Source organism: Euprymna scolopes, chromosome 6, assembly GCF_053919585.1.
Source record: "Euprymna scolopes isolate OS-2025 chromosome 6, ASM5391958v1, whole genome shotgun sequence".
NCBI lineage: Eukaryota > Metazoa > Mollusca > Cephalopoda > Sepiida > Sepiolidae > Euprymna > Euprymna scolopes.
In genome coordinates, this window is record NC_136487.1 from 3,537,242 (window position 1) to 3,548,516 (window position 11,275).

An 11,275-nucleotide genomic window follows, 5' to 3' on the forward strand; every position below is an offset into this window, starting at 1 on the left:
CAAATGTTTTTTGTAATCGATCAAAGCCGTTCTTAGTTTTCTCCGCTTCTTCCTATAATCATCAAGTATGATTCTCTTAATCAACAACTGTTTTTGATGTCTAAATATTTTCTCGTGCATTCTGCTTGATCTTTCCAATGCTCAAGAGAAGAAATCACCATAGATTTTGTATGTAACTTAGATAATGAAAAGATTGTAGGTGGTAGTGAGGGAGCGAATAGCTTTGAATTTACTATGGCGTTTTGTCGCATGAGCGTCCGTATGAGGATTGTGTCCTCTTTTACTCACCATTCTGGTGTGGCGTCCTAATTCCCCCCAAACTCCGAGGCAGTTATTTCAGTGTTAATGTTGTGCTTTTAGTTGCTTAAACTAGAAATTATGTCAATTTCATTCCAGATTTGTTTTCATTACTTTGAATTCTATTCAACATCCATTTGTCCTCTTGAGTGCGTACTCCTTAACTTACGAGTACATGTCTCCAGTTGTCTTCTTGCTCTTGTTTGCTGAATGGCTTTTCCAACGTAATTGGCTTTTGTATAAAATCACGTAGAAAAATCTTGCATTCTATTTGAAATGTCTGTTTTCTATTTTTGCCTTTACCATGTTGTTCGTTGCTTGAATTCGTTTGTCAAATGATGGAATCTTGCATTTAATATCCTTAACAACATTTTTATCCATATCTTGTCCTATTCTTTTAACTGGGTCTGCAGATGACTTTTTTTTTGCTCTTACTATGTAAGACTACAAAGAATTTGGGGATTTGAGACAATAATGCACCGCATAAGTTAAGATGTTTTTGAAGCTTCAGTTTTTAAGGTGGCGTTTTGTTTGGTTCTCTGAACTTCAGTTGTGTTGCAAATTGAGAGAGTGTTTCTATTTACCTGGTTCCCCACACGAGGTCGGTTTTTAATATGGGGAAATCCAGCACCCTCAAAATTGCACTCAAAAATAAAAACAAATGTCTCAGTCATGAAATATTTCTCATCTACTGGCATAGGACAGAAAAAGTGAAGTGTATTATCAGAACAGATACTACACTTTGTTCATAGTAAAAAAGCCAAGTATTGCATTGGGCAATTCTTTGACCAGTGATATATTTTTTTTCCTTTGGCGAGTCATATTTGTTCTGTTTATATGAAGAGCGATAATTTTCCTTTTTTGTTTGAAGAGCGATATTTATTTTTTACTTTATTTGATGCTTAATATTTTTTTAGTGATATTTGTTTTTATATATGTATATATGTATGTGTGCGTGTGTGCGTATACGTATATATGTGTGCATGTGCATGCTTGTTTATGTGCATATTATATGTTTGCGTATACGAGTTGTGTATAAATATTGTTTAGCTTGTGCCCGTGTGTTTTTATTTGTCATTTTCGACCTTATTTAATATTTATGCGTCCAGAAAGCATGCTTATATAAATACGTTTGAAATAAAATAATGATACATCGTTAACAAATTAACTTTTCTATAAATAAAACTGTGCTTTCGTCATGAGTATTGCAATTTTTTACATCACAGCTGATATCAGATAAATATAAACACTATGAATAAAATAAGATGGCAATTGCGGACAGGATACGGAATCTGGCCAGAAAATTCCCATTTAAACTTCGTCAGCGGTGTGATCATCCTGCTTTTAGGTTTGGATATCCTGGATTCGCGTTCCCGAGTCAGTAAGTTAGAAAAGGCATCAAACAAGCACGTATGTTGTTGTTGTTGTTGTTGTTGTTGTTGTTGTTACTGTTATTATTGTTATTATTATTATTATTATTATTATTTTTTTTTTTACATGGAGTTCATCACTTATCAAGGCCCAATGTCCACTCGGGGATAAGGGTTATTGTGTCTACAGTAATCAATGGGATAGTGTAGTAATAGTATTGAAAAACTGATAAAGTGTCATTACTTAAGGAGGCGGTTCATCATGAATTTGTTTGTGTTGGACTTGAAGACATCCAGGTTGAAGTCGGGAGGGAAACAGCCAAGCGGAACAGAGTTCCACAGGCGTGCACTTCGTGTGTTTTTTGAGAAAGATTGGCGAGGGGGGACCAATTATTATTATTATTATTATTATTATTATTATTATTATTATTATTGTTATTATTTTTATTGTTATTATTATTATTATTATTATTATTGTTGTTGTTATTATTGTTATTATTTTTATTGTTATTATAATAATTATTATTATTATTGTTATTATTATTATTGTTGTTATTATTATTATTGTTATTATTATTATTATTATTATTATTGTTATTATTATTATTATTGTTATTTTTATAATTATTATTATTGTTGTTGTTATTATTATTATTATTATTGTTATTATTATTATTGTTATTATTATTATTGTTGTTATTATTGTTATTATTATTTTTATTGTTATTATTATTATTATTATTGTTATTATTATTATTGTTATTATTATTATTGTTATTATTATTATTATTGTTATTATTATTATTGTTATTATTATTATTGTTGTTGTTATTATTGTTGTTGTTATTATTGTTGTTGTTATTATTATTGTTGTTATTATTATTATTATTGTTATTATTATTAATGTTATTATTATTATTATTATTATTATTGTTATTATTATTATTATTGTTGTTATTATTATCATTATTGTTGTTATTATTATTATTATTGTTATTATTATTATTGTTATTATTATTATTATTGTTGTTATTATTATTATTGTTATTGTTGTTATTATTATTATTATTGTTATTATTATTATTATTATTATTGTTATTATTGTTGTTATTATTATTATTTATTATTATTGTTATTATTATTATTATTGTTGTTATTATTATTATTGTTATTATTATTATTATCATTATTGTTATTATTATTGTTATTATTATTATTGTTATTATTATTATTATTATTATTATTATTATTATCATTATTGTTATTATTATTGTTATTATTATTATTGTTATTATTATTATTATTGTTATTATTATTATTATTATTATTATTATTATTATTATTATTATTATTATTTGACTTATTGCTTTACACACTATTCATTGAAAATATCAGAGAATATCGTTTACATAATTGTGGAAAACATATCAAATATGCCGTTACATTATTTACATTGAATCATATAACTTAACTGATATTTATTATTTCATGTTTCATCGCTTGCAGATCGCCCGGCGTTGCCCGGTTGTAATCTACGCATAAATATTATACTTTTTATCATTACAGATTTTTTTATTTACTAGCAGTTCCGCCCAGCTTTGCACGGGCCTTATGTACTGTTCATAACTTTATGTGCATATGTATATATTAAATAGTGTGAATATGTACGGTACTGCCTTCCTATATAATAGGCTCCCTAAACCACCATAGAGAAAAGTTGGTATAGACCACAGACATCAAATTTTTTAAAACTTTGACCCCAATTTTGACCTCTTAACATTTATTGTTTTGGGCTCAAATTGAATTAAAATATTTAACCCATGTCCAAGTAACCTACATATAAAATTTCAAGTGTTAAGACCAAAAATTGTCGGAAGAATTAGGTAGATACTGCAGAGTTCAACTATGTAAACTTTGACCTCTTGCCAGCCAAATTTTCACCCAAAAACTGATTAAAAAGCTTGCTGCATATCTGACTACCCTTTATGTAAAATTTCAAATGTTTAAACTCACAATTGGCTGACTAGTTTGCTAAAGATCGCAAAGGTCAAATCTGTTAAAGCCTGACCCCTTGGAAGCCAACCTTTCGGCCCAAAACCAATTAAAAAGCTTGCCATATGTCTGATTACATTATGACAAAATTTCAAATGTTTCGACCAAAAAATTGGCTGAGTAATTTGATAGAGACTGCAGAGGTCAATTTTTAAAAACTTTGACCCCGATTATGACCCCTTAACATTTATTGTTTTGGGCTCAAACAAATTATAAATTAGATCCATGTCAAAGTAAGCTATATTTTAAATTTCAATTGTTTAGGCCAAAAAATTGCGGAAGAGTTTGATAGAGTTCTCAAAGGTCAAATCGTTGAACTTTGACCTCTTAACAGCAAAGTTTTTGTCTGAAACCAGATTAAAAAGATGTTTCCAAATCTCAATACCCTGTATGTCAAATTTCGAGTCTGTAGACTGAAAATTTAACGGAGATATTTAGTAGGGAAATATACACGGGCGGACACACAGATATTTTCCCTTTTATAGACATACTATCATGGGTGCCCGGCGTTGCCAGGGTGTTTGGAGGGGTGTGTTAAGAAAGAAAAACAAAGCGGTACTAGGAAGTCAGGCTCGAACCCGTACCGCGAGGAAGGAAAAGAGAGGGGGAAAACGTGACGACTTTACTGTTACGACCACCGCCAAAACGGAAGTGACGTAGATTTAAACTAAGGCTAGACAATCGAAAAGAGGGGATGACTTTCGAAAATACCGTGATAAAAGCGACCCCTCCCTGTAGAAAAGTGCCTAGTTGAGGGTGAAGAAATTAATGTTTTTAGCCAATATTTCAGTATTTGTCGTCTGAAGGGTCGAGCTTCAAAACGGTACTGATCTTGTCAAAAGTTCTTGCCTCTGTTGAAAGTTTTAGGCTGACATGCAATTATACATGCATACATTTATATATTGGTAGCTAAAATGTTCAACTCAAACTGATTAAGAAGCTTGCCCTATCTCTGAATACCCTTTATGTAAAATGTCAAATGTTTAGATCAGAAATTGTCTGAGTAATTATGTAGAGACCGCAGAGGTCAATTTCTTTCAAAAAATTTGACTCCTAATTTGACCCCTTAACATTTATTGTTTTGGGTTCAAATCAAGTTATAAAAATGGATCCATGTGCAGAGAACCTATATCTAAAATTTCAATTGTTTATATCCAAAATTGGCGGAAGAGTTTTGTAGAGTTGTCAAACGCCAAATCGTTGAGCTTTGACCCCTTAACAGCAAAATTTCAAGCCGAAAAGGATTACAAAGATTTTCCCAAATCTCAAAAGCCTGTATATCAAGTTTCAAGTCACAATTATTGTTATTGTGTAGAGAAATGTACACAGTAGAAAGACAAACAGTTTTACTTTTATAGATATACTAGAATGGATGCCAGGCGTTGCCCGGGTGTTTGGAGGTATATGTCGAGCAAATAAATAAATAAAAGTGGTAGTAGGAAGTTAGGCTCGAACCTGTACCGCGAAGGAGGAAAAGAACGGGAAAATACGCGACGTCTTTGCTGTTACGACCACCGCAAAACCGGAAGTGACGTAGGTTTAAATTAAGGCTAGACAATCGAAAAGAGGGGATGACTTTCGAAAATATCGGCGACAAAAAGCGACCCCTCCCTGTAGAAAAGTGCCTACTTGAGGATGAAGAAATTAATGTTTTTAGTCAATATTTCGGTATTTGTCGTCTGAAGAGTCGAGATTCAAAACGATATCGATCTTGAGAAAATCCTTCGCCTCTGTCAGATGTTTTAGGAATACATGCAAACATGCATACATAGATTTATATATTGGTAGCTAAAATTTTCGACCCAAACCGATTAAAAAGCTTGTCTTATCTATGAATACCCTTTATGTAAAATTTCAAATGTTTAAATCAGAAATTGTCTGAGTAATTATGTAGAGACCGCAGAGGTGAATTTTTTAAAACCTTGACCCCTAATATGACCCTTAACATTTATTGTTTTGGGCTCAAATAAAGTTATTAAGTTAGATGCATGTCCAAGGAACTTATATCTGAAATTTCAACTGTTTATACCCAAAATTAGCGGAGGAGTTTGGAAGAGCTCTCAAAGGTCGAATCGTTGAACTTTGACCCCTTAACAGAAAACATTCTGGCCAAAACTGGATTACAAAGATTTTCCCAAATCTCTATACCCTGTATGTCAAATTTCGAGTCTTTAGACTGAAAATTGAAAAAGTTATTGTGTAGGGAAATGTACACAGACAGACCCTCAGACAGACAGACACTTGCACTTTTATAGGTATCTAGATATACTAGCATCGGTGCCCGGCGTGGCCAGGTGTTTGAAGGTGTGTCTCGAGTAAAAAAAAGGTGGTAGTAGGAAGTCAGGCTCGAACCCTTACCGCGAAGGAGGAAAAGAACGGGGAAAAACCTGATCTGGTTGTTATTACGACCACCGTCAAACCGGAAGTGGAGAAGGTTTTACTTAAGCCTAGACAATCGAAAGGAGAGAGTGGATTTCGAAAATATCGGTGAAAAAAGCGACCCCTGTAGAAACGTGTCCAGTTGAAAGGGGAATATATTAATATTTTAGCCAATTTTTCGATATTTGTCATCTGAAGGGCCGAGCTTCAAACGATACGGTCTTGTGAAAATCTGTCGCCTCTGTCGAAACTTGTAGACAGACATGCAAACATATATACATACATACATTTATATATTGGTAGCTCAAATTATCGACCCAAACCGATTAAAAAGCTTGCCCTATCTCTGAATACCCTTTATGTAAAATTTCAAATGTTTGGACCAGAAATTGTCTGAGTAATTTGGTAGAGACCGAAACGGTCAATTTTTTAAAAAACTTTGACTCCTATTATGACCCCTTAACATTTTTCTGGGGGGCTCAAATCAAGTTAATAAGTTAGATCCCTGTACAAGAAACCTATATCTTAAATTCCAAGTGTTTAGACCCAAAATTAGCGGAGGAGTTTGGTAGAGTTGTCAAAGGTCAAATCCTTGAACTTTGACCCCTTAACAGGCAAACTTCTGACCGAAAACCAATTACAAAGATTTTCCCAAATCTTAATACCCTGTATAAACAATTTCGAGTCTGTAGACTGAAAATTGACAATTATTATGTAGGGAAATGTAGACAGACAGACAGACACACTTATATATATATATATATATATATATATATATATATATATATATATATATATATATATATATATATATATATATATATATATATATTGTACAACATATCATTTATTCTTTACCCACACAGCAGGAGCAGCCATATAGTGTAATGGTGAAAAACCTTGACTGTCATTTGGGCGGTCGGGTTTCGATCCTGGCTTGAGGCATTTGCCTGTCTAGCCGCAGTGATGAGTTGCGAAACAGTTCGTTTGTATGTGGATTTATATATATATATATATATGAAATAAAATGGAGGTGGAAGGACCTGGATACTCAACGTTTCGCCCGATTTATGCGGGCTTCTTCAAGAGGGATGGTCATTGACGAGAGAGTCGGAGGATTGGGGCTATATATAATGATGGGGGAGAGCAGCGTGTTTTCCTTATGAAAATTAGATGTCATATATACATGTATATACATTTTTTTTTTTAAATATTTTATCTTTTAGACGTAATCCAATACACTAGTTTACTCTAATTAGTTCTTCTCTCAAAAAAAAAAAAAATGTATATACATGTATATATGACATCTAATTTACATAAGGAAAACACGCTGCTCTCCCCCATCATTATATATAGCCCCAATCCTCCGACTCTCTCGTCAATGACCATCCCTCTTGAAGAAGCCCGCATAAATCGGGCGAAACGTTGAGTATCCAGGTCCTTCCACCTCCATTTTATTTCATATCGTCGGATTTAATCCAGCTCAACAATCATATATATATATATATATATATATATATATATATATATATATATATATATATATATATATACACGGTTGTTTTAAATTATTTCCTGGTGCTGATGAATTATAGTTTCAGCGTTATGAATCAGATTACGACTATTACTTTAAGTATTATCTAATTTAGTACTAATAAATATTTGGTATCTCTCCATCTGAAACTGGCATTTCATTTATTGTATTATTCATTCAATGGTTATTTCAATGTACTATAACATCCCAAAATAATACTCAATGCAGGGTATGGTGTATTATCTGTTCTGTTGTTCAGAGACCATATTTTTTTTTTTTTTTTTTTTTTTTTTTTATTATATTTTCACCCCAAACAAGGCACATTGCCACTTTGGTGTAGGGGGCTACTATCAGGGGAAACATCTACTGGGGCACTATGTAGGGATTAGGGCAGCGAGATGTTGGTTCACGTTGCACTTGAACTTATGCATGTCAGTACAGTTGGGGAAGCAGTGACCTGGAATGGAATTCCAAAGTCTAGCAGTTCTGGGGAAGAAACTACTGGAGTAGAACGATCTTTTACATCTAGGGATCTCTACAGTGTGGGGGTGGGATTTTGCAGCTTGTCGGGTCTGTCGAGGGTGTTCACGTCGTGGGGGCACAAGTGCTTGCAGTTCTTCAGAGCATTCACCATTATAATACTTGTAGAACAGGCAGAGGGATGCAACGTTTCGACGATGGGACAGAGGCTGAAGTTTTGATGCCAGTTTAGGGCCTATCAGATTTGCGACTCTCTTTTGAACCCTGTCAAGGAGAGAGAGACTAGTAGCCGATGCACCGGCCCAAATATGACAGCAATACTCCATACATGGGCGAATAGTGGCCTTATAGAGGTACAGGATACTTTCGGGTGTTAGAAGTTTTCTAGCACGGTAGAGAGAGCCCACCTTCCTCGCACCGGCCCTGGCAATGCCCTCGATGTAATTGTTCCAGCTCATGTTTCCTGTGAACGTTAGGCCAAGGAGCTTGAAAGACGTACTCTCAGCTAAAGAGTTGTTGGCCATTGCTATAGGTGGTAGAGAAGGTTTCCTGTAATTATTGAATGAAACCAGTTTTGTCTTGGTGGCATTGAACGTTACCATCCATTTTTGTCCCCATTCCACTACTGATTTGAGGTCATCCTCCAGTGTTTCTGCCATTACTTTAGATATATGTTCATTTGTTTTCCTGTCGTGCCTGCTATAGAGTGTGGTGTCATCAGCATATATACCCATCTCAGAGGCAATTTTATCGGGGAGGTCATTTATGAATATCAGGAACAGCAGAGGACCAAGGATAGATCCCTGGGGCACTCCGGCATTTATATTATATTGTTTAGACGTACGACCGTCGAGGACAACCTGGATTTTTCTCTTATCTAAGAAGGATTTAATTATGTTAAGTATTCTACCAGTGATACCGTAAGATCTAATCTTCCTGAGGAGACCCTCATGCCATACACTGTCAAAAGCCTTAGATATATCTAGAGCTACCGCTCTGCCCTCTCCCGCTTTATCCAGTGAATGGTATATGCGTTCAGAGATTACAGTGAGGATGTCTGCCGTGGAACGGGCTTGTCTAAATCCATATTGATGGTCGGTCAGAAGTTTAGCATCTGTAAGGTGCTGGACTAGAGCATGGTTAATTAAGGTCTCAAATATTTTGGCAAAAAGTGGGAGGAGGCTAATAGGGCGATAATTTAATGGGTCAGTTCTTCCGCCAGAATTCTTGAATACTGGTACCACAGAAGCAGTTTTCCAGCAGCTCGGAAAGCAAGATTCATTAAGGCATTTGTTGTAGAGTTTGGAGAGAACTGGAGCTACTTCGGCTGAGCACTTTTTTAATAGCACAGCTGGGATGAGGTCGGGTCCACATGCTTTGGAAGTGTCAAGGTTTTTTATGATAGCATGCACCTGAGCAGGGGTGATTTCCAGATCGTCTAGCTTGGCGTCTGTCCGCATAGGAAAGTCAGGTAGGGGGTGGTTTAATTCCTACGTATCATATTTCCCTTAGTTGTGGGGTAATATATTATATATTCGTTCGTCAGTACAGATTCTAAAGGATTACCCTTTCCATTTTTAGAGGAAGGGTTTGGGTAGTAAATATTTTGATGTCAGGATACTATTCTCCAAGATATTACCTCCTCGAATTATGGTAGGGGCAGTATCTTCTCTATTATTTTTTCATGAGAACATCCTCGCAAGCACTACAATCCTCTTTAGGGCGAAACTCATATTTTCGAGTGGCGTACACTATTTTCTGGTTCTGATAAAATTATAAACTTCTGGTACAATTCTTCGAGCTATTATTTAATCGTATACTAATAATTATTTGGTATCTGTCTGTCTAAAATGCAAATTATACTATATTATAATATTGTACTAGTTGGTAATACTCAATTCAGTTTACTATACTATTGCAGACCCATGTACTATCACCTAATGCTCCATACATGACAGGGTAATATATGTGCTATTACTATAATGTTCGGGTTTGCTTACTCTCAGCTAACAACCGTCATTGCAGCTTCCAAGGATTACATTCTCCATATAGAATATCCACATGTTCGTGAAAAAGAACAATAAAAAAACGAGTCGTTTGTTATTTATTAAATTTATAGCTGAGCAAATTAAAGTTATATAACATATTAGGTAATTTGTTAGTAGAGTCCTTCGACACTAGCGCCCAAGTACATGTATTAGTATTAGATTGGGTTGACCTTCCTCTGATGGGTTGAGGATAACGGATTGACAGTTACTGGCTGCTGTTTCCGACTGGTAGTACAGGAGCCCTAACTCTTTGGGAGCGCTTAGAGCGGCTGCTCCATCAACAGTTGAGTAATATCGGGATGTTTGCAGTACTATGGCGCGCATGGAAAGGGACCCTGCACTCATCCCCGGTGGGCTTTCCTGAGGCCACAGTCCTAGTTGATGGAGGGTCAGCTGATGGTCTACTTGTGATGCATGTGTGATATTCTGCATAACCTCCTGTTAGCGCCCAAGTACATGTATTTGGCGACTTTAATGTCCATCACAGAAACTGGCTTGGATTCTCTACTTACACAGATGCAGCAGGCAGCGCAACTCATAGCTTCTCTGTATCTCACTCCCTATCGCAAATTGTTACTTTTCCAACCCGCTTCCCTGATCAGGAAGAACAACACGCATCACTATTAGATCTGTTTTTGACCACAGTTCCTGATGATTGTGTAACGAAAGCCGACAGCCCACTTGGGAACGCTGATCATGCGGTGATAATCGTTGAAATCGCCCTAAACTCTAGACCCAAAACTGAAGAGCCAGTTCTCAAAACAACGAGATATTATAAAAAGGCTGACTGGGAAGCTATCAGAGATCTTATCAGAGATCTTATCAGAGACGCCCCATGGGGAAATATTTTTTCTCTTCCTGCTGAACAGTGTGCAACCGAGACCACTGAATGGTTCAAAACTGCAATCGAAGCGCATGTTCCCATGCGGAAATTCTATAGCAAGCCCCACTCTCCCCAATGGTTTACTTCGACTTGCGCAACTGCCATTGCTCAAAGGCAGCATGCATTCCGCAGGTTTAACCGATATAAGTCCAGTTCAAACATATAAAAATACATAGAAGCTAGAAGTAACGTTAAGAAAGAAATAGCGACAGCTAAGAGAGAATTTACGGAA